At 42.2% G+C, this 23,950-nt stretch overlaps 1 protein-coding gene across 3 annotated transcripts in view; it reads right to left on the bottom strand.

Annotated features, from left to right (window-relative positions):
- TLN2 (talin 2) overlaps positions 1-23,950 on the bottom strand; it is a 452,015-nt gene that overhangs the window by 236,804 nt on the left and 191,261 nt on the right. The window lies entirely within an intron of this gene.

The following is a 23,950-nucleotide window of genomic DNA, read 5'->3' as shown; positions in this document are numbered from 1 at the left end:
AATGGAATAAAAGCTTCAAATCTTGTACCAGGGGATGGTCAGTGAAGTCAGACATAGGCCCTAATCGGAGTACCTAAACAAAAGGTGGGTGAAGGAATAGCAGAAAACATTCAAATTCAATAAAACTCTGTAAAAATGGCTCCCAAGGCTTCCCTGGTGGCACAGTGGTTAAGAATCCGCCTGCCAATGCAGGGGACATGGATTCGATTCCTGGTCCAGGAAGATCCCACATGCTGCAGAGCAACTAAGCCTGTGCACCATAACTACTGAGCCTGCGCTCTAGAGCCTGAGGAGCCACAACTACTGAACCCAAGTGCCACAACTCCTGAAGTCTGCGTGCCTAGAGCCCGTGCTCCACAACAAGAGAAGCCACCACAATGAGGAGCCTGTGCGCCGCAACGAAGAGTAGCCCCCACTTGCCGCAACTAGAGAAAACCCGTGCGCAGCAACAAAGACACAATGCAGCCGAAATAAATAAATAAAAATAAAATTTAAAAAATAATGTCTCCGAAGGTCTTGGGCTACTGTGACCCCCTCCGCTATGATTGAAGGAGAAAATGCATACCTAAACCACCACCTGAGAGATGAATCAGCGTGGATGACTTGACCTCCTTCACGATTCTCCTTTCTTCTCAAAAAAGGACTTTCATGTGGAAGACTACAAACTCAGTTCCTAGTCCATACTTTAAATGCTATAGCATCTGTTTCCCTTTAATAGAAGGTATACATTGCTTCCTTTACATCTTCAACACTAAAATCTTTCTCCCCTCTCTATGCATTTGATTTAGATGTTCCTAAAACCAAAATGAATAGAAACCCCAGAGGAGCACCACTCCTCTGTGTGACAGACACTTCAAACAGTTCAGCCGTCAGAGGCTCAAGGTGGCAGCTGGGGCTTGTCGGGTGGCCTCTCGGATTCAGGTGTGACAGCCCACAGAGGGCTGCTCACAGAGGCATGACAAAGGCCAAGCGGTGAGTGCATCCCCTGCTTCTGTTTCAGTCATGTTTCTCCTTTCTTCAAGTCTGCTAATAGCTCTTTATAAATGTGCAATCGATGTTAAGTGGGTACCTCAGCATATTAGATCAGGGAGGTGAAATATTGGCGTCACTTAGCTGGGGGAGAGAGCAGACTGAGAAGTCAAAACCAGGAAGTGATCACCAAGAGGTATTCAAAGGATGGCTCTCCAGGGAGAGCATGCCAAGCGTGGGCTTCACGTCACTGCTGTCGTCGTCAGGCTGGCCCCCTGGACTCACCCATAACTCAGACGTGGCAAGTGGATTTGGCCTGGCTAACTTCTGCCTCCTACTCAGACACATTCCAGCTGCTGTACTGTTTTCTTCAAATGCACAAAGCTGACAGGTTGGAAGTAAAGCAGCTGACCTCACTCCTGAGAATACCTGTGCATTGTGATTTATAAGCTGACAGTCCAAACAACCGGAGCCCTATAAAGCCCTGCATTTAACTCCAAACGGGACATTTTACGGGCATGTGGCACTACACGGCCTTATCTCCTTCACTGAGCAGTTAAGAAAACCTTCCTGAAGGTGCACACTTGGGTGACACCTTCCACTCCGCCACAGCCAGTTCGGATGGCAAGGATCACACAGGCCACAGGCAGGAACAAGTCATCTCTGCGCTGCTCTTCTGAAAAAGTCATTATTTATCAAGTGCTTTCTAAGAAAATAAGATTAATGAGACAACTCAGAAACTAGATGAAAAGGCAACAGCAAAAGCATCTTGTTTACTAAAGGTTGAGTACAATGATGTTAAAAATCCAAGAGACAAACCTTCTGGTGTGACAGCAAAGGCCTCAGACGCACACAAGATTCCTTATGAAATTACCTACAGAAGATGAAAACAGGACAGAAACTTGCAACACCCCTAAAAGCTTGGGATGCATCCTACCTATGAATAGTTATTTGGGGAGAAAATACAATGAAAGCAGTAAAAAATGTTGCAAAAAAAAAAAACTTACTCAGAGAATAAAACCATGATAAAGTTGAAATAACGACATCCTTACAGTGGTAGGAGACACAGATACATTAAACAGACACAATATATAATGTTCATATGGGATAAATGTTTCACCAAAATTCCATGGGGAAATGAAAGAATACTTAAAAAGTGGTGTTGTGGAAATTATTTATCTGAAAAAGAATCTAAGTTAGATCATACTCCGTACTTACAAGCCACAAAACTTTATGAAGTAAAAGTTAGATCTTTAAAAGAAAGCATAAAACAGAAAGATTTATGCAATTTATCTCAGTTGGATTGGTCAAAGGCTTTCTAAGTAAAAACAAAGCAAGAGAAGACATCACAAAGGGATTTCACAGTGATCAACTTTGAAAATATGCCTGCAGAATACGGCAAAAAGTTACTACGTACCTGAGAGATACTAGCTAGGGCTGCCAAAAATAATAGAACGAATATCCTAATACGAATTGGTTAGAGACTAGTAACAAATTTTTTGGAAAAAAAACAAATTGGAAAGAAATTAAAAGGGGGAAAGAGTTCATCCTCAATAACACGTTTAAAGTACAAATCTAAGCAAGACATTCTCTAACTACCATGGTAGGAGGTATATGAACACTCCTCAGGTTGGCAAGAAATACAGTGAAATACACACTTCGCTCTACAGGAGGCACAATTTAGGGGGACAGCCAATGTGGCAGTATTACCCAAGGGTTGTAAATGTGGTCACACTCTTGAGACTGATAATTTCATTTCTGGAAGTTTATTTAAAGGAGATAATTAGAGATAGGTCCAATTTTTAGGTGTGAGGACACTGTCCACTGCTTTTCATAAGCAGGGTACAAAATAATATAAATTATACACCCACGCATGCACAAAGAAGACTAAAAGAAAATCCTCCTAAATTTTAGATAAATTATTTAATAATAAATTTGATTATCTTCAAATTCTGGCTTATGAATGACTACAGTTTGCTGTGTCTTGATTTCCTACAATGTGTATATACAGTAGACCAGGAGTCCCCAACCTCCAGGCTGCAGACAAGAACCAGGCTGCACAGCAGGAGGTGAGCGGTGGGCAAGCAAGCGAAGCTCCATCTGCCACGCCCCACGGCTCACATACGGCCTGAACCATACCCCCCGCCACCAATCCTTAGAAAAATTGTCTTGCATGAAACCGGTCCCTGATGCCAAAAATGTTGGGGACCACTGCAGTAGACAGTCTCATAATCAACTTCGTAACAACTTGTTTCAACTCTTTGGTGGGTATGCTACCCCCACCATGGAGTAGTGTGCCTACTACTTTGTTCTTCAAGCCGTTCAAGTCAGTTGTATTCATCGTGTACTTGTATATTTAAATATCATACAGGCCAAGGAAATATGAGCACAAAAAGAGAGGGTTGTTGTTGGAACAAAAATTGAGTAGAACACTCTGATGAATCACGAAAGAAGAAAGCTGCTGCCACGTTAGGTGAGGGCCAGACAACCGTCAATGAATGGGAAGAATTTTTTTTTATTATAAAAGGAGTCTAGGACTTCCTAGGTGCCACAGTGGGTAAGAATCTGCCTGCCAATGCAGGGGGACGCAGGTTCGAGCCCTGCTCCGGGAAGATATCATATGCCGCGGGGCAACTAAGCCCGTGCGCCACAACTGTTGAGCCTGTGCTCTGGAGCCCATGAGCCACAACTACTGAGCCCATGTGCCACAACTACTGAAGCCCACGTGCCTAGAGCCCGTGCTCTGCAACCAGAAAGGCCACCACAATGAGAAGCCCACGCACCACAATGAAGAGTAGCCCCCGCTCGACACAATTAGAGAAAGCCCGTGTGCAGCAACGAAGACCCAATACAGCGAATTAAATAAATAAATAAATAAATAAATAAATTTATTTTAAAAAAGGAGTCTATGTTGATAGTACTTCTCAAATATGTTTTAAGTTCACACTCAAAAGAACGCAAAATGAGGAATTATAGGCCCACAACGTGGGAATGATTCACGAAGGAACGATGTTGTAGAACTCCAGTTAGACCCATATTCAGAGAAATTTATTACACATACAGATATATTTTAGGTCAAAGTTTAAATGTGTATGTTTTAGGTCAAAATTTATGATCCTCAATTTTAACTGACTTTTTATGATGAACTATAAGTCTAATGAAACTAATTTTGACAAACCAACTTTAAGTCTGCTCGTGTCAAATAACAAGGCTTCCTCTGCATTCCTTTTACCATGCAGGAGTTAGTGTTCGTTTGAGCAGAAAGGTGGTAGGGTGTTGGAGTAGGGAGAAGGAAAGCAAGGAAAGGAAAGAAAGAGTGAAAAACACTAGGAAAAGAGGCTATTTTTACTTCCAAGCGGCAAAATTCAAAGTCTGTGCATAAAATTTTAGGATATTTAGATGTTATAATGGCTCATATGGTCAATGCAACAATGCAAACACCTCTACCTGCCACAGAGGACCTGATCAAAAGACAGACAAGTCATTAATTCAAATTTTCTTGGATATATCGTTTCAAAATATTCTAATAGACACTACAAATTCCAAAAGAGAACAAAATAGCTAACCAACAACTTAGCAAATGTTCATCTAAGCTAGCCCATGAATATCATTCCATAGCAGCAGATCAAATGTATTGTTGTTTTGATACAGTAGGCTTGATTTTTTGAAGACATTTTTACTAAGGCATCATTGATAGACAATAAAATATACATATAGAAAGCATACAAATAAACTTTTATATGCGTACACCCCTATGAAACCATGACCATAAAGATAATTAACAACCATTACTCTCAAAAGCTTTCCTCTACCCCTTGGTAATCCCTCTCTCCCAACTCCCTGTCCTCGGAAAACCACTCTTCTGTATCCTGTCACTATACATTAGTTTGCATCTTCTAGAAGTTTACATAAAAGGAATCATTTAGTATGTACTCTTTTTATGTCCAACTTGGTTCACTCAGCACAATTATTTTGAGAATCATTCATGTTGCTACATATACCAATAGCTCATTTGTTTTTATTGCTGCGTCACATTCCCTGAAATGGATATAGTACCACTTACTGATCTCTTCACACGTGGATGGACAATTGGTTAGTTTCCAATTTGGGGCTATTATAAATAAAGTTCACAGTACCAGGCACACGTGTCTGCTGTCCTGCCTGTGACATTTGTGTACAAGCCTTTGCAAGGACGTAGCCTACGTATTTCTCTTGGGTGAATCCCAAGAAGTAGAGTGTCTGGGACGTATGATAGGTGCTATGTGTATTCAAAAAGTGATGCTGGGCAAACTGTTTATCTGATTAAGAAACAGGGACTTCCCTGGTGGCTCAGTGGTTAAGAATCCACCTGCCAATGCAGGGGACATGAGTTTGATCCCAGCTCCAGAAAGATCCCACACGTCTCGGAGCAACTAAGCCCGTGCACCACAACTATCGAGCCTGCGCTCTAGAGCCCACGAGCCACAACTATTGAGCCCATGTGCTGCAACTACTGAAGCCTGCGCGCCTAAAGCCCATCCTCCACAATAAGAGAAGCCACCGCAATGAGGAGCCCGTGCACTGCAACAAAGAGTAGCCCCTGTTTGCCGCAATTAGAGAAAGCCCGTGCACAGCAATGAAGACCCAACGCAGCCAATAAATAAATAAATCTATTTAAAAAAAAATGCAGTTTACATCATAATTATACTACAATAAAATTAATAGGAATTGAGAGAGTTAGGTTTTAAAAATGAAAGTGTAAGACACAGAAGTTGAGGAAACTGCCAAATTATTTTCCAAACTGGCTGTACCATTTCACATTCCTACCTGTAATGTGTGTGAGTTCCACTTGCTCCATGTCAGCTGTATGTATGTTTTGTAGGACACAGGATCCTTGTAATACACACTATACACAACTGTGTCTACCTTTAAGGCATTAGAGTATAGGTTGACCATCCTAGTCAATCATGAGGGTTAATTTTTAATTTCTACCCTTTCCCTGTAGCTCAGATGATAATGAAAAGAAGCAAAGTACATTGACAACAACAATATACCTTTATTGAGTGTTTACCATGTGTTTGAGTTTATGTATTCCATCTTGTAAATACCCTACAACAACCCTATAAAGCTAAGTACTAAAGTTAAACCACTAAACCCATCATAGGTGATGTAACTACGGGAAAAAGAGGACACATAAATTATACATGGTCACAGACCTAATGAGTGGCAGAGTGAGAATCTGAACTCCGAAATCTGAGCCCTGAGCTTCAGCTCTTAACTGCTACCTGTATCCCTGTAACCCCTGCTATCATCTACACATTTTTGAATACTGGTTATTTCTCTTACAAAGCTAGGAAGAATCCCTAACATTTCTTCTCAGTTCTTTCTTGGAAACAACTGATTTCAAATCTTTAAGAAAAAAGATTGGGTAAGAAGCCCTGGAATATCATTTTGAGCTAAAGAGTCAGAACAAATGCTAAATTCTGACAATGCCAACATTTCTACACAATATAAAATCAGCACAGCAATGACAGAGTAGCTATTGATTAATTCAGTCCAGCAGATGTCACCTATTAAGTGCAGCAGTCAGCCCTAAGCAGTGAGAAGGTATTACTTCAAGGAACATGCCTTACTTTTTTTTTTTTTTTTAAACTGAGTGCTTTTCTGGTGCAAAGAAGAAAAAAAAATCTCATGAGCAGGCAGAATCATCATCCACTGTGTCTCAGACCACTGCTGTGTCACAAAGCCCAATCCCATTACTAAAAGGCCTGACCATAAAGACCCAGGGCTGGAAGATAACCAGGTCAGCGTTGTGCTGTATTTTAAGAACTTCCTGGCATTTGTAGCCATCATTCTAACGGGTAAAAAGCAGGGTAATTGTGCAGTCACTTCTTTGTCTAAGGAGAGCCTAAGAGTCCAACAGGACAGCGGCTGCATTAAGGAGAAAGCAAGGAAAGCAGCTCTTCCTAGCAGCAGCTGACCATGACATTGACCATGTGATACACAATATCAATTCACAATCAAAAAAAGAAGAAGAAAGGCTGGAAAAAATAATCAGCATCTCCCCGGTACTGACACAAGGAAAGGAAATATTTCTACTAGCGAGATTAAGTCCCAGGGGAGGGGTCTTCGAGTGAAGGAGGATTGTTCAATGACACATCAGATTTTTAATACCTACTGAGTGCACAGCACACTGCTGGGTTCTGGGGGTAGGTTAGGCAGTAGTTAGATACAAACAAGAAGTAGGAAACAGAAGGAGGATCTCCAGCCCAATTCGGAGTTTATCATCAAATTGGGGAAAGGGCCCATGCTCCAGAAAAGACCATGACACACACATGAGTGCCTGTCAACAGTGATTCACCACCACCATCTCTGCCAACACTAAGTGTGCAGCCACGGCGTCAAGTCCTCCCAAAATGCTGCCTCATTTAATTCTCCCCAGAATCACATGAGGCAGACATTGCCCACCTCCATTTTACAGATTATTAAACAAACTGGGAAAAGTTTCGCTACTTGCACCTACTCATGTAGCTAGTAAGTGCTAAAGCTGGGAATCCAATGCAGCCCTGTTCAACTCCAAAGCTGATGCTTAGCTACGAGGTTATAGAAACTCTCCAGAGCCTTCAGAAACTCTTTCAAGAATGATCCCTCTGGTTAGCAAGGGCCTGGAAGGTTTCCTGTAGGAAGGAGAGAGGGAGGGCAGAGAGACGGAAGAAAAGGAGGCAAGAGCATTACAATGGACAGCCACTTGGTGGAATGTGGTCAAATACAAACATTCACCACTCACTTCACGTGCCAGCTCGGGTCACACAGTGATGAGTAATGCAGACCGGGTCCGTGCCCTCCAGGCACTCAGCATTTATCGAGGGAGGCACACACCTCCAAGAGGGTGAGTCTGCCAGGCATGGACATGCTCCTGAGCGTGTGGCACCACACGTGACCCTCACCATTCATACCTGATCTAGGAGAGATCTGTTTACCAGATGGAATTGCGCTGCCGTAGATCAACAGCATAAAGTCAGTTTCCAATTCCTGGGACTCATCAGCTTTGAGATTTTTATTTGTTCTTAAATTGGATGATACATGCATTATTTCAAATTATGAGAAAGCATGGAGGCTTTATAAATATTTTAATATCAGCCTATCTTTTTTTTTTATTGCAGTATCATTGATTTACAATGTTGTATTAGTTTCAGGTGTACAGCAACGTGATTCAGTTACACATACATTCATTCTTTTTCAGATTCCTTTCTCATATAGGTTATTACAGAATAATGAGTAGAGTTCCCTGTGCTGTACAGTAGGTCCTTGTTGGTTCTCTCATATACAGTAGTGTGTGTGTGTTCATCCCAAGCTCCTGATTTATCCTCCCTTCCCCCCACATTACCCCTTTGGTAACCATAAGTTTGTTTTCGAGATCTGTAAGTCTGTTTCTGTTTTGTAAATAAGTTCATTTCTTTCTTTTCTTTCTTTTTTTTAAATTAGATTCCACATATGAGTGATATCATATGATATTTATCTTTGTCTGTCTGACTTATTTCAGTTAGTTTGATGATCTCTAGGTCCATGCATGTGGCTGGAAATGGCATTATTTCATTCAATTATCTGAAAGTGGCACAAGAAATTATACATGTGATCATAAGATGTAATCACAACCCTCACCCTTTCCTTCCTGAAAAATTCAGCCTTAAAGTCATTAGGTGGGAAAGAACAAAGTAGGTGCCAGTAATGGGTATGGGAGCGGGTGCCACAGTAGGCCAGAATAAAGAAAAACTAGAAGGAACCCCAACGTGTTAAATTGGAATTTAAAGCACAAGTGTCAATTCATGGCTTTCAAGACAGGCAGACAGCCATCCAGGTCAGATACACACACAAAAACGTAGTAGTGGCAACATGTATATAGACAGATATATAGTCAATCCTCAGTATTTACTGATTCCATATTTCTGAATTCACCTACTCACTAAAATTTGTCTGTAACCCTAAACTTAATACTTGTAGCATTTTCCCAGTTATTCCTGGACATCTGCAGAGTGGCAAAAACTGAATGACCTGACATATATTTTCCCAGCTGAGGTCCAAGAAGGCAATGCTCTGCCTTCTTGTTTCAGTTCTCACCCTGTAAACATGTCCTTATTGTGGTCTATTTTGTGTTATGTTTTTCTCATTTTTTTGTGGTTTGCTTGGTGATTTCACTATTTAAAATGGCCCCAAGTGTAGTGAAGTGCTGTCTAGTGTTCCTAAGTACAGGGACGCTGCAATGTGCGTAATGGGGAAAATGCATACATTAGAGAAGCTTCATTCAGGCCTGAGTTAATTGTTGTTGGCCACGAGTTCAATGTTAATGAATCAACAATATATATTAAATATGTTATCTTTAAACAGAAACACACATAATACAATGTTACATATTAATTAGTTAACAAAAATGTCCTAACCAGAGGCTGGCAATAACCTAACCCTGTATTTCCCCAAGGAGCAATGGTTCAGTATTCACTAATTCTGTGTTCACTCCAGTTTTAAACACCACATTACTGTGAATAACAAGAATCAAATGTTTTCCCCAGCTTTGTCCACTGAGAAGGCCTGGGATGAATGATACCCCAGTAGCAAAGAGCACACTCAGTGCCCAGATCTTGGCTTCAAATCACCTTTCTCTAATATTGATAAAAGCTACCAGAGCTCCTTGGAGAAACGGCCGATTTCTAGGGCTGGGGAGGGGGAAATGCAAGATGAACCTGTCCCATCTTTTTGTGTCAGAAAGTAAAGAACTGCCCGAAGAATGATGACGTGTCAAAAGGACACAGGAACAAGTTTGAACGGGCTCCCACGGGCCATATCAAGAGCAATGTGAACACAAATAATTACAGATTATGGCCTGCTGAAAAAAATACGAAAACATGAGTCCATACCAATCTAAATAGGTGAATAAATAAAATGAAAATTTGATGAGGAATGGGACAGCTACATAGTTTCCAAGTATCTCCCTACAAAGTCTTCATTCATTAGAACAGAAAGAAAGACAAAACAACAACAACAACAACAAAAAGCTTTACAGAAGTAAAACCTGGCCAAAACAACCTCAATCACGGGATGACGTGAACACCATCAGGAACGGGACAAACCTAGATTGTGCACCACGTGATAGGATGGCAAAAAGAACAGATGCAGAAAGTCAATTTACTTATGAGGTCAGACACAAGGCAAATTGAGAGATAAGCTACAAAAGAACTGGCCTTTTATTTTCAAAATGGTCCCAGTCAAGAGAGTCCAGGAGAGACTCATGGATCATCGAAATTAGAGAAGACAAAAGATACATGACAAGTGATCGCAATGAATGATCCTGAATTTGGTCGTCTTGCTATAAAGAACATGAATGGGACATCTGGTACAACCTGAGCGGCGTCTGAGGATCAGATGGCAGTGATTTTGATGATTGCACTGTGGTTAGGATGTCCTTTTCTAGGAAATGCCTGCTCCAATAAAAGTAATTGGGGGTGACCGTGCATTAGGTCAGCACCTTACAATCAAATGGCTCAGGGAACCATTCTTTGTGATGCACTTTCAAGGGTTTCTGTACATTTGCAATTGTTTCTAAAAAAATAACAAAGTATTTTTTTAAAAGGGACATACCAGAGCAGTAAGCATGAAAAGGAAGGAAGCACAGAAGGAGCATTCCTCTCTACTAACTCTTCCTCCACCTCTACAGCAAAGCAAACCCCGCCACTGCAAGCCCACAAACCCTCGGGGCTCCTGCACGGCCCCTGTGCTCCCCCACCAGCCAAAATTCCTGCAAGGGTTCTCTACACTGACAGACCTCTAATTCCTCATCTTCTTCTTCCTCATCTGGCTTCTGCCCAGCATTCCACTCATTGGAACCCATTCTGGCCAAGGTTCTTCACCTCTTTTCCCTGCTGATAACACAGGCCTTCCCTTTCCAGTCTGCCCATCTGCACAGCACTGGACACCAGTCGATACTCTAGCAGATGCCCCCATCTCTGATCTCCTGCTTCTCCGTCTCAGGAGGCTCTCTTCCTTGCTCAAACCTCTCCGTCCTTGAGTTCTCTCCTAGTCCCTCTTCCCCTCCTCTTCTTCCTCCTCCACTCCCCTGTCTGGTGGATCTCAACTGCCCTCAGGACTTGTATTCACCAAATCTGCAGAGAGAGGCCAGGCCTCCCTATGGTTTCCTCATCCGTGACTACACCACATTTCCCACGATCTCTCACATGCACATGAAATTCATGCTACTACCAAAAAATCACCCCTCCCCTGCTGCCCCTCCTCCCAAACCTGCTCCCCTTCCTGCGTTCCTGATCTCAGTGGCACCAACAACCACCCAATTGTCAAAGTCAGAAATGAAAGTCATCCTTGACAGGACCCTCTCCTGTGCTTTCACATCCAGTCACCTGCCAACTGACAACTTCAGCTCCTAAGTATCTCTCAACTCTGTCCTCTTCTCCGACTCTAGGATACCATCATCTCCTGCCCAAATTACTACAAAAGCATCCCAACTGGACTCTCCACTTCTATTCTTACTGCACCTGAACACATACTCCATGTCCTACTCATCCCACTCAGCTTAAACCCTTTAATGGATTCCTCCTGTTTTTAGGGGGAAAATGCCTTACTAGACATTAAAGATCTGCTTATCATCTCTAGCTTAAATCCTCTGCACCAGTTACATTTTCCATTTTCATCCTGATAATACTGCTCCCAACATCCAGCAGAATGCCTAACACTGTGTAGATGGTCAATGAATGTTTACAGATGAATGAATGAGTCACTTAGAAGGGGCGGGGCGGGGGGAGGGTAGACCAACTTACTATCTAACCCAAACTCACATCTTCAGATATACAAAAGTATTAAGCATGTGACTCAAACTCTTGGCAAAGGCTTAAAAATGTCAGAGAGGGTCTGCACAAAGTCATTCGCAGCTCAAGGTCAAGGTCCTTGAGGTTAAAGTGGAAGAAGGGAAACACACTTGCTCAAAGTCAAGTACAAAGTGGCTCCCCCTATCACATGCCACACTGTGGCTTGATGCTGCTATATTTAATGTGTGGGGCACACTGCCCATGAGGTGCCGATAGTAAACTCAAAAACAGTGGGGCAGTGGGCCTGCCCAGGGACAGATACACACACACACACACGCAAGGGCTGGGGGTGTCAGGTCTGTTCCACATAGGGGTCAGATAAACCCTGAGAAATAAAGACCAAATGACAACCAAAAACCAAATGAGGAACGTCTATAGAAACTCACGTGACACGCAATGGTGTGCAATGATCAATCTTTCATTTATTATTCCTTATATTTCCCCTAAAACTCACTCATATATGGCCATTCTGGAGGCTTTGCTAACACTGAGGCTAATATGGTCCCAACTAGGATCACCCACTCTAATTTAGGTACTGCTAGGAGTCTGAGGAGAAGTGGAGACAAGAAAAAGAAAACAAAGGCAACAGAATCAAGGCCAGTTTAGCTGAAAACTATCACTGAAACGGAATCAGTAACCTAACCGGGGGGGGGGGGGGGGGGGGGGGAGTCACGGAACGGGTGGGCCACCACCAGCCTTTCCAGCCTCAGAAGGAGCTCTTGATGTCTGGATGACAAATATAAAGCTGCCGTGACTTCTAGTGACCCCAGGACGGCTCTGATGCCTATTAAGCATTCACAGAGATCCTCCTCCAGGAGGAACGTTGGTCTAAGAGGAATCCAAGGGCACTTGAAGGGCAGGAGAAGGCCCACAGGACAAACAGGAAGCACCATCTGTGGGCCCAGGACCATAGGTGAGAAAATTACTGCTGTGTAGAGACACAAGTAGCCTAACCACAGGGAAAGCTCATCAGGAGATAAGGGGGCCAGGGACCCTCGGGCACTGCTGGTGACGGTGATGCCACCACACCCACAGCCACAGCCCACCACGGAACGCTGGCTGTGGGCCGGGCCTGTGCGGAGCAGGATCTTACAGCAAGCACGACGAGGAGGGTGCCATCACCTCCATTCTACACAGCAGAAGAAACAGATGTAGAAAAGTCAACCCCCCCCCCCAGTCTGTAAATCTAATAAGCGGTGGAATTAAGACTTGGACCCGAGCCTGCCCAACTTCAACATCAGTGGCCTTCCTTTTGAAGTGTCATTTCTAGCTACTCACTTATGAATGACTGTTCCACGTAAAAACACTCACAGAAGAATCTGGTAGTGAGGAAGCTAGCCGGCAGAACCGTGGTGAACAAACCCTGTAACACTGACTTTAAATTGGGGTTAGAGCAACATATGTTCACGTAATGGATGTCAAGACAAGACCTTAACCTGCCATCCTTCACAGAGAAAATGAAATACTGTCCTCTAGGCTTGGACTCTATCATCACTGAACTTGTCCCTGTGGAACCACAGGTGTTCCTTTCCTAGTATTACTCAAAAGAATTCCAACCTAAAAAATATCTTTATGAAATGGCAGATGTTGCCTACGTTCTCTCAGCTGTCAGCAACATTATTACACTACTAGTAATACTAATAGCTAGGAACACTGGTGTAACACTAGTAACACCAGTTACTGTGGCCACTCTGCAAATCTATCAAAATGTCCCACACATATGCAAGGAAGGGAAATTCTGGTATCCTGTCCTTCAAATGCCTAGCTGTGGTAGCATGTGTATCTGAAGAGGCATTTCCTGCAATTGGAAACTGCGGCAAATACAGCGATTGGCTCCCTTGTAGTAGGAGATGTGCAAAGCTGAACACTGCATAAGGTCCAGGCTCTTTTGCTGCTATGGTGTCCGACATCCCATAGACTATGTCAATGAGATGGGCTCACAGGTGACTTCCCTTTGGAACTGAGTCACAGGGAGAAGAGGCAGAGTGTGTGGGCATCCCGTGAAGCCATTTCTTTCCACGGGAGGCATAGAGCAGGAGCTAGCTGCTCACTTGAGTGCATACTCTCGTTCAGTACTCACTGGGCTCCTCATTAAAGACCTTCCCACAGCAGCAGCCAGGGCAGCTTTCCAGATTCTGGCAGGAGATAACGATTCTGAAGGTGGGGTGGGGTGTATCCTGAAGGCTTAGCCTAGAGCTGATTCCTCCAAACCTTCCAAGGATTCTGGAAGCACTCACCTCCTGGATTAAACCTACTTCAGCTTTAACTCCCTGGAGTCGATTCTAAGTCTAATACAGGAAATGTGAGCAATCACAAGAAGCCCATCACTTCTACTACTTTATTAAATTTATAAAATATTACATATAAAATACTTAGCCACAAAGGATAAAGAAACAAACTCAATTTATTTTCATTATATTTTGGTATAATATCGTTTGGGCAAGGATGATTCTTACACACCATAGTATCGCACCATTTTATAAACCTAAACTTACACCGTAATTCACCTCATTCATAAACATGAGATAACTTGACCTACTTTCTAATATATTCAGCTCCTTCTTGTCTGCATTAATCTGCAGTGACATTTTAAAAGTTGCTCTAATAATTTCCATTATATGAAAATGCATTTTTCATTTATATCATCTTTGATTTTCTTCCTGCAAACAAAATACTGTTTTCTCAACGGTTAGCCTACAAATGTCATACGAAACAAAATGTACAAGACAGCTGATATAAAAGAGTCACTGCTGAATTGGGCTCAACGTTGGGGTGCTTGACGGGGGATGAGGGTGGACGGAGGGGGAAGAGGCAAGGAATGAAGTAATTTTTGCCAAAGTCCACATAATATGGGATGGTGGGTTTGGCTCTCTCTTTGTATAGAACCTGTGGCAAATTATAGAGCACAGCTTTCAAATGTAAATATAGGGACTTCCCTGGTGGTCCGGTGGTTAAGACTTTGTGCTCCCAATGCAGGTGGCCCAGGTTACATCCCTGGTCAAGGAACTAGATCCCACATGCTGCAACTACAGATTCCACATGCTGCAACGAAGACCCGGCTGCCATATCAAATAATATAATGCCTCCCAAATAATATAATGCATCCACATACCCCAGTAATTCTCTGATCTCTGGTTATAAAGAAAAAAGGAGAAGAAATCCACTTCTACTCCCTTAGCCACCTTCCAACGACATCCACACTTGACCATCAACAGCCTCCCGGACCCAGGTTCCCTCCCTCTGATGAAGCCCTCTTTAAGTCCACTGTCACTAATGCTTTCCAGGTGGGTCCCACTATGTTCGAGAACGTCCTATGGCTCCCAAATGCCCAGAGCAAAGGTTTGCAAACTATGGCCCACAAATTAAGAATGGTTTTTACATTTTTAAATGGTTGAAAAAAATCAGAAGAGGAATTCTACTTCATGACACATGAAAATTGTGAAACTCAAATTTCAGTGTCCATAAATCTAGTTTTATTGGAACACTCATTTAATTATGAGTTGTCTATGGTTGCTTTTTGCACTCCAACAGCAGAGGTGAGTATTTTCCAACAGAAATGGTAGCCTAAAATATTTACAACCTGGCCCTTTACTGTACATAATTGCCCACTCCTAGCCTGGGGTGCAGAATCCATAGCTCTTGGCCTGGCAATGCAGGTCATGGAAACCCGAATTTAACCAATCTTCCTAAGCCTTATTTTCTTTTATTTGAAGACAAAACATCTACTCCACTGAGACGCTCTTCTCCATTTCTCCCCAACATAACCCCCTTTCCTTCCTTGCCTGCTCCAAAGCTCCATTCAATCCCAATACCATTTATTATTTATTTATTTATTATTTTGGCCATGCCGCACAGCTTGCAGGATCTTAGTTCCCCAGCCAGGGATTGAACCCAGGACAGGGCAGTGAAAGCACCAAGTCCTAACCACTGGACCACCAGGGAATTCCTCCCCAATAGCTTTGAAACATCCTTCTCTCTCTTCATAAAAACAGTCAGATCATACACATTTAACTTCCCTGAGGTTAAAAAAGAAAAGCCATTTAAAAAGTGCCCAAAGTATTCTCCACAGCACTATTTATAATAGTAAAAGAAATACCCCAGTGTCCACCAATAGGGCAGAGTGAGTAAGTTCAAGCCAATCCACACAATGGAGGATGGGGGCAGCTGTGCCAAGGGGTGAATTTCATCACTGTGACTACTACAGAACAAGAGCCAGGATAAGATTAAATGAAAAAAGCAAGGTGGAGGAAGTGTGCATAGCATACTATTATTTATCTAAGAAGGGGGTGAGATACAAATACGAAAACATGCAACCATTTCATAATATTTTTTTTTCAAGGGTGCAAGGAGGAACCTTATCTTTTTACAACCGCTACATATGGGGAGGGAGGCAAATAGGATGGAAAGCAAACACCTCTGAATGTATAACCTCATGCTATGGATGAGACTTGGAAACCTTGACCATGTTGTGCAAAATTATCTAAGTTGAAATTGAAAAAAGAATTTCAGGACTTCCCTGGTGGTCCAGCAGATAAGACTCTGTGCTCCCAATGCAGGGAGCCAGGGTTCGATCCCTGGTGGGGGAACTAGATCCTGCATGCATGCTGCAACTAAGAAGTCTGCCTGCCGCAACTAAGACCCAGCTCAGCATGCATAAATAAATAAATAAAGTATTTTTTAAAAAAGAAAGAAAAAGAGAAAAAGAAAAAAGAATTTCCTAAAGGCAAAAAATAAAATGAAACCAATGAACCTAACTATGTATCCAGTTAGTGGCACAATGACAGAGGAGAACTACTCCAATTGTCTTTAAAACACTCTGTTGTGTATGTAGCATGAGGTAAAGCTGATGAAAAAACACAGCACTATTAGTCAACTGGAAATCTGGGTGGGTGAAAGAATTAGATATAAAGTTGATAAAGCTAACTAAAAACACTGTATACCTGAATTTCACTTGGAAGTATTAGTATGAATTAATAATGAGTTTTATCTCTGTACACAAACACACACGCACACATACACATATTCAGCCATACCTATTCCCATGTTCAGTCCACTGAGAGGATCCAGGAATAACAATAAATCCAGTAGTAATAAAAATTCCTAGTTTCTACATTGTACCTTCTAAATACTCAAAGGAACCAGGGTTCCTTAGAGAAGTAGTAGATCCAAGTCTGGAGTATAAAATGGGTAAGACAAGCCAGTAACATTTTGTCATACCATAAAGAACACAAAAATACAAAAATAAAAAAAAAACAAGTTATGTCAAAAGGACGTGGTGACGGCATGTGGGATCCCAGTTTCCCAACCAGGGATCGAACCTGCGTCCCCTGCATTGGAAGGCAGCTCCTTCACTACCGGACCACCAGGGAATCCCTGTCCTTTCTCTTAAGCACAATTATTCTAATTCTCTAAAATGTTTTTTCATTTGGTTTGGAAGATACTAGTGCTGTGACCTTGGCAAGATACTTTACTTCATCACTTATATAGTGCAGATAATAGTACCTGTTTCATAGGATTGCTATAGCTTAAAAGGGCACCCAGCAAAGAGTAAGTGCTATGTAAGCATTTATTAAATAAGTAAATAAAACTGTTGATCCCTCTGCTATGAATACTTTAAACGTGTAACTTGAGAATAAGATATTCACAATAAAAATTTAAAAACTTAAAAAAAAAAAAAGGACGTGGTGATTAGTTTCCACTGGTTACATATGGGACAATTTGAGTATCAATAAGAATATTAAATTGAAACACATCAGTTACATTTACACCGAAAAAAGAAAAAAAAAAAAAAAAAGTCAAGAAAAAACCCCTCAGTGTTCACCTTTAGATGCTGCTGCTAGGGAACTCATTGTTTTGAAAATAAAGGCATTTACCCTGACAAACTTTTGTGAACCTCCAGGTAAACACATAGTTATGATTAAGTTTGTTTCTATCTATAATTATTTATCTATCCATCCATCCACCCACCCATCCAGCCAGCCATCCAGCCAGCCATCCATTCATCCATCCATCCATCTATCAATTTGTTTATTTTTATCTATTTATCTATTTATTTTGTTGCTGGTGGGATCTTAGTTCCCTGACCAGGGATTGAACCCAGGCCCCGGCAGTGAAAACACCAAGTCCTTAACCACTGGACCACCAGGGAATTCCCTAAATTTCTTTTTATATAAGTATTCTCATATATAAACAAGGAAGGAATGATAAAATTGACATATCACTATTCTGCAATCACTAATGAATTAAAAGACACAGGCAATAGTCATCAACGATCAACAGTATCACAAAAAGAGACCACCATTTACTATGGATTTCTGAATGAAAACACACCACCTGCCCATGATACAGTCTTGCCAAACAAAACAAAAGCCTATATATGAAGCTGATCAACACTTGAGATTTAACAAACAAATTACAGAAAACACAGGGAACAGAGGAACATGTTAAATGGCTCCACGGGGAGGCAATCATCAAACTCCAGACTGTGGACATTTCTACAGCATAGTTTCTCAACCTCTGCACTATTGACATTTCGGTCCAGGTAATCCTTCGCTGTGAGAAGCTGTCCTGCGAACTCTAGTTACATAGCAGCATCCTTGGCCTCTACCCACTAGACGTTAGTAGTGCCCGCCCTGCCCTGCCCCACCCCCCCCCCCAAAGCTGTGACATCAAGAATTGTCTACAGCTGGTGCCAGACAAAGGGAAAATAGGATCATCCCCACTGGAGAATCTCTGTGGTCAAGGACAAACAACCCAGTTTCTTAAATAAATCACAAGGGGGGATGGGGGGAGAGATGGAAGGGTAACCTATAGATTAAACATGTCCATCAATCACAATGTGTAAACCTTGTTTGGATCCTGATTCAAAGGAAAAAAAAAAAAAGAGAGACAGTTGAGGCAATTTGAACATTAATTTGATATTTAATGATATGAAGGAAGTATTGGTAATTTTCATGTTTTTGGTGTGATATGGTTTCATAGATTTGTTTTTAAGTCCTATCTTTCAGGGACATATACTGAAATACTGACAGGGGAAATAATAAAATACCAAAGATGTGCTTCCAAGTAATTGGTGAAAGACAGAAAGGTATATGTAATATAAGACCAGCTAAGAATTAATCACCATTGAACCTGAGTAATGGGCACATAGTTATACAATTCTCTTCACTTTTGGATATGTTTGAAAGTTTCCATAATAAAAAGGTATGAGTAAATCAATCTGGCAGGCAATCCCATTCCTATTCCTCTCAGTAAGCATGTAAGCCCCAGAATGACCAGGGGAGGGATGTAAGCATTTATAGTTCCAGGGCTTCTTCAGTTCCTAAAAGCCTCTTGAGGTCCTATCTGGACGCTGAGAGTAATTCTATTATTTACAATGTGGCTCTTAAACACAGGAGCCAACTCCTTAGCTGCAAGCTGTCCCAATGCTGGGAGAAAAGCCCACAAGCTGCGTTGAGGTGACCAGGAGCTAGGATTCTGGCATCTAAGGTGGCATCTTCCTAAAGGATGTTCTAGGGCAAATCTGTCTGTAAAGGATTTTTGCCTTAAGTTGAATGCAGACGTTCACCCCCAAGTAAGGTGTCAAATACTACTCACCCTGGAAGGAGCACAGGCTCTGTGAGCTGCCCAGCCCACCTCAGACCTTCACTCTAGGTGAGAGAAAATAAACTTCCATCTTGTTTAACCCACCACAGTTTATAGTCTTTTCCACTATACACAGCAAAACTTACACCAATGAACCCCAAAACAACTTCTCCTTTCCCTTGGAAGCCTACTCTACCCTATGAGAAATAGCTACTTCTTTCCCTGAACTGACTCTCTTCTCCTGCGCATTTGTCACAGAGGCCTCTGCACTTCGTTCTTCCTGGAAACTTGCAGACCAAACACGACAATGTCATGATATGCTCCAGGGCCAATTTTTATTTCTGTCCTTCCTAGTTCAGAGTACTGAATGTGTTTCCTCTGAAGCCAAGTTTCTGTGAACAGCGGCCACCAGAGAGGACGAGGGCCTCGCTCCACACAGCTTGTCCCGCATTAAACTCTCCAAAGGGACAGCAAAAAGGAACTGAGAATCCTGCGTGACGCAGACGCCTGGAGCCGAGAGTTCTCTTGCAGCGGAGATTGAGTCATTCTTCACTCCTCAGAGGTAAATAAACGGAAGAATATATAACGTACTTGGAGAATGTTTAGGATCAGGTAATAAAAAAGACTTCTTAAATGTCACTTATTTCCTTTTCTTGTTGAAGGGCTGGGTTCTATCCCAGTCTTCTAGAAGCTATGTTTCTAAGCATGGGATAAAACTCTGACCAAGATTTAAATTGTCCCAGGAGACTTTTCCCCATATCGCTTTTGCCCAAGTATCACTTGACTATAAAACTGAAGATCAGGGATCTTTGTATAATGGAACCAAAATTGTCTCATACAGGTTACAGCTCTGCTTTGCACCCTTTCCTACCCTGACAATCATAGAAAAATAACAAATTGTCATTCAGAATTAATCATTGCAAGATGATGGTAGGGTAATCTTGGACTGTGTATCACTATCTAATTTAAATGTGGAAATTCACCTTTGGTCACCACTGCAATAAGGTAAATACTGACCCCTATTTATTTATTCAGTCTCGATTTCCCTAAGCTCAGATATCTCCTCTATAAATAAACGAGGCATAGCTCTAAAGACATCCCTTTCATTCAAAGTCATTTGGGGGCATAAACATAAGAGGTCAAGATGTTTGGAGAATAAGCACTATTTGCACTGAGTAGCCCATGGTAATGCCACCACCTTGACCTCACAGAAGGAACAGGGAGGAACTCCAACCACAGCCACTGACTCCTCAATGGACTTCGACATCGAAAGACAACCAGCTCCTTGTTTGACCGTAGAGAGACTGCTGGTTCCACTGCCAAGGATCCACCTGGGGTCTGCTTAGTGAGGAAAGCAAGCAGCCCAGAGAAGGGAGAAATGCCAGCACTGTGTGAGGGACCCAGCTGCCATCCATCTGGTCATTGTCATAATAGCAATTCACTAAAAACAGTTATACCAGAAGATTTATGAAGACCACTGCATTCATGAGAGAAAATAAAGTGTGGTCAAAGTACAACGTGATGGTCTCTCCAATCTTCCTAGAATAACTACCAAAACATACTTTATATTAAGATAATCTAATGCATGTGACTCACACACATATACCTGAGGCTCTAAGAAAATCCTTAGATCAATAACCACCATTGACAAAGCCCCTTTCCAGATTACCAGCAGGATTGAGTGTGAAGCCCTCTTTCTCACTCCAAATTCACAAAGAGAACATTAAGTACGTAAGCACATTCCCATTTCCAGTCATTCTGTATAAGAAGCCCCTGGCCATACACTGCACCCCCAAGGGTGAGGCTGGGAACTAAAGCAGAGCTGATTTTCCTAGAGCAGCAGGATTTTCTAGGGGGAAGATAGAGGTTTGTTGAAGAAAGCGTGCAAGACATCCCAGAGACAGAAGTCTTTTCTAACCCATAAAACTACAGCTGGCACCATGCCCCTAGCCTGTGCCAGGACCTAAGAAGCACTTCTCAGTGGAGACCTGGCAGGTCTTTCACTCACAATCTCAACTTCACGGTATACAAAATGTCAAGGGTAACATCTGTTCCATGGGGCTGGTGTGAGGGTTTCCACAGACACCAGGCCTACAGTACTGAGGTGCCTAATATGTCAGGTCCTCGTTAGGTGGTGGCTAATGCTGAAGCCCAGGCTACTGCCCCTTCAGAGACACGAGAACCTGAAACTACGTTTCCACCAGCAGCAACAAACGTCTCCTGGCCATCAGCACCAGCTCAGAGGCAGGCGGCACACAGAGAGATCTGTTCTGGCTGAAGAGTGGGGACCTGTGAGAGTGAGACCTCCAGAAACAAAGTGGGTTCCCAGGAGGGATGGGAAGGCAGAGTCTAGGAAAAACAACTTGAGGCTGCGTTCAAGACAGCTGGTGCCGTATGAAAGGGAGAATCCACTTACACGTGCTCCACAGAGGCGTCTAGGTGTGAGGACGTCAGCCTTGGAAAGGAAGGCATATAACCCCACCACATCATCTGGCTGCCATGAGAACAGCAGCCACCTGATCATAATGGAGTAAAGGCTGCTCCTTGGTTTTAACATTTGGAATCGAGCTGTAAGCAAATCATGGAAGCCCTCACTGTGATTAAAGAACAGAATACAATTATTACCAACTCGGAGCATATCAAATTCAAAGGTACAGCTGCCGAAAATGGAAAGGTTGGGTGTGGGAGGATGGTACACAAGCAATAGTGCCTCTAGGAGACAGAACAAGAATGGAGGAGGCTGCAAGTACCCTCATCCGAGGGTACAGAGGGAGGATTAAAAGCGTGAATCAGCCGTAGAAAGGAAGGGAGATGGGGATGGTCAGAGCCAGTTAATCAGCCATCACAAGACACCAAGAAACTGCTTTTAAAACTGATAAAGGGAGAAATGGTGTTGCAAGCATAATATTTATACATGTGGAAATCACCAAAAAGCAGCAAAAATGATCCGCAGGGGGGAAAAAAGTGGTTGCTTCGAAAAAGTAAGGCTAGTAAATGAAGGAGAGAGAGGGCAAGATACTTGTTCCTTTCCATTAGAAGCTCTTCTGTAGCATTTTCTATTTTTAGCCATTTGCATGCACCACTTAATTTTTTTTTCTTTTAATGAAAGATCCTGTATAAGACCACTGTTTAGATCATAGCAGTAGGATTTTTCTCAACTTCTACCAGGCCTGACAGTGGTGTGCTGAGAAGATTGCAGCTGGCCTTACAGTGTGTTTACTTTATTTTAATCTCAGTAAAGTCATGTTTAAACTCTACAAGTGCACAAGTCATTTTACGGTTCTGGAAAGCTGTGCAATTCTGGTTTGTTATAAACAGAATAGAAAGGCTTTGATGGTTATTTTAGATCTTCAGAATATGGAGCTTCACAGCTTTAAAAAAAAAAAAAAAAAAAAAGGTCATTTTTCAAGACACATGTTCTATTGGCATCAGTATTCCAGAGCCTTTGAGTCCATGAAATCCAATCAATTCTTAGACAGCAAAGGCTCAAATCTTGAGTTCTCCAAGAGGGTTTTTTAACTTTGAAAGAAATTAACTGATGAGCATAATTAGCCAAAAAGCTTAAGAAACAGCACATTCTACAACACCCATGGATTACGTTTAATTACGAAAAACAATCTGGAAATGGTTATTGTTGTTGTTCAGAAACATTTACTGAGCACAAGACAGCATTGGAAGGGCCCCAGCATCCGTCTAGAAATCCTGATCAGCGAGATGATGCTAATTGAGATTCCTAGCCACTCAGGGAGCCCACAGGGGGTGGCAAGTGGCAGTGCCTACAGTCCACAAGCAGAGGAACCTAGGGAAGCCGGCTAATGGAGGATGGCAGGAAGACAAAAGTGCATAACAGATTTCTTGCATTTTTAATGAAGAAAAGCAAGCTTAGGAACAACTTATCTCTTCTGCCATCATAGCGTTTAAGCGATTGATACAGAGTAACAAATAGCTATGTAGATCCTGCCTTGAATTTTACAGCTGCAATACCCCCCCTCAACAGCACTGGAACTAAAAATTCCCAGAGAGCCAAAAATAATGTTTTTCATTTAAAATTGGTTTTTAAATATTTTTCTTACCAGCCTGCAGGGAAAATGGAGATAAGTTCAGATTCCTGCATCTATGCTCAAATCTGGAATATACCATGAGTCATTAAGTTGAACACTAAACAAATCATTTATCATATGCTCCCCTCCATCTACTCTCCATCAATCTCTCTTGTCTCCCTCACACGCCTGCAACGCTGTAAAGCATCACATTTACTCCTGTGAAGCATGGCTGTCTCACATTCTTAATTGTTCATCCCTACAACATCTCACCCAGCATGGCCTGGCCTTCTGAAAGGCTCAGAACATGATTGATTGGTTACACTGTTCATTTCTTTACATTTTATTCAGACTTGGACTGGCCCAGATCCCTTAAAGCAATTCTACGTCCTCTAATTTATGTCAAAATAAAAGTTCCTCAAGCATTTATTCATGACTTTAGACACTTCCGGAAACGTCAACATTTCAGATCATCTCTCATATTCTTATACATTTAAGATAAATGTT

The sequence above is a fragment of the Hippopotamus amphibius genome, chromosome 2 (assembly GCF_030028045.1).
Source record: "Hippopotamus amphibius kiboko isolate mHipAmp2 chromosome 2, mHipAmp2.hap2, whole genome shotgun sequence".
Taxonomy (NCBI): Eukaryota; Metazoa; Chordata; class Mammalia; order Artiodactyla; family Hippopotamidae; genus Hippopotamus; species Hippopotamus amphibius.
This window is presented reverse-complemented; position numbering and strand designations above follow the sequence as displayed.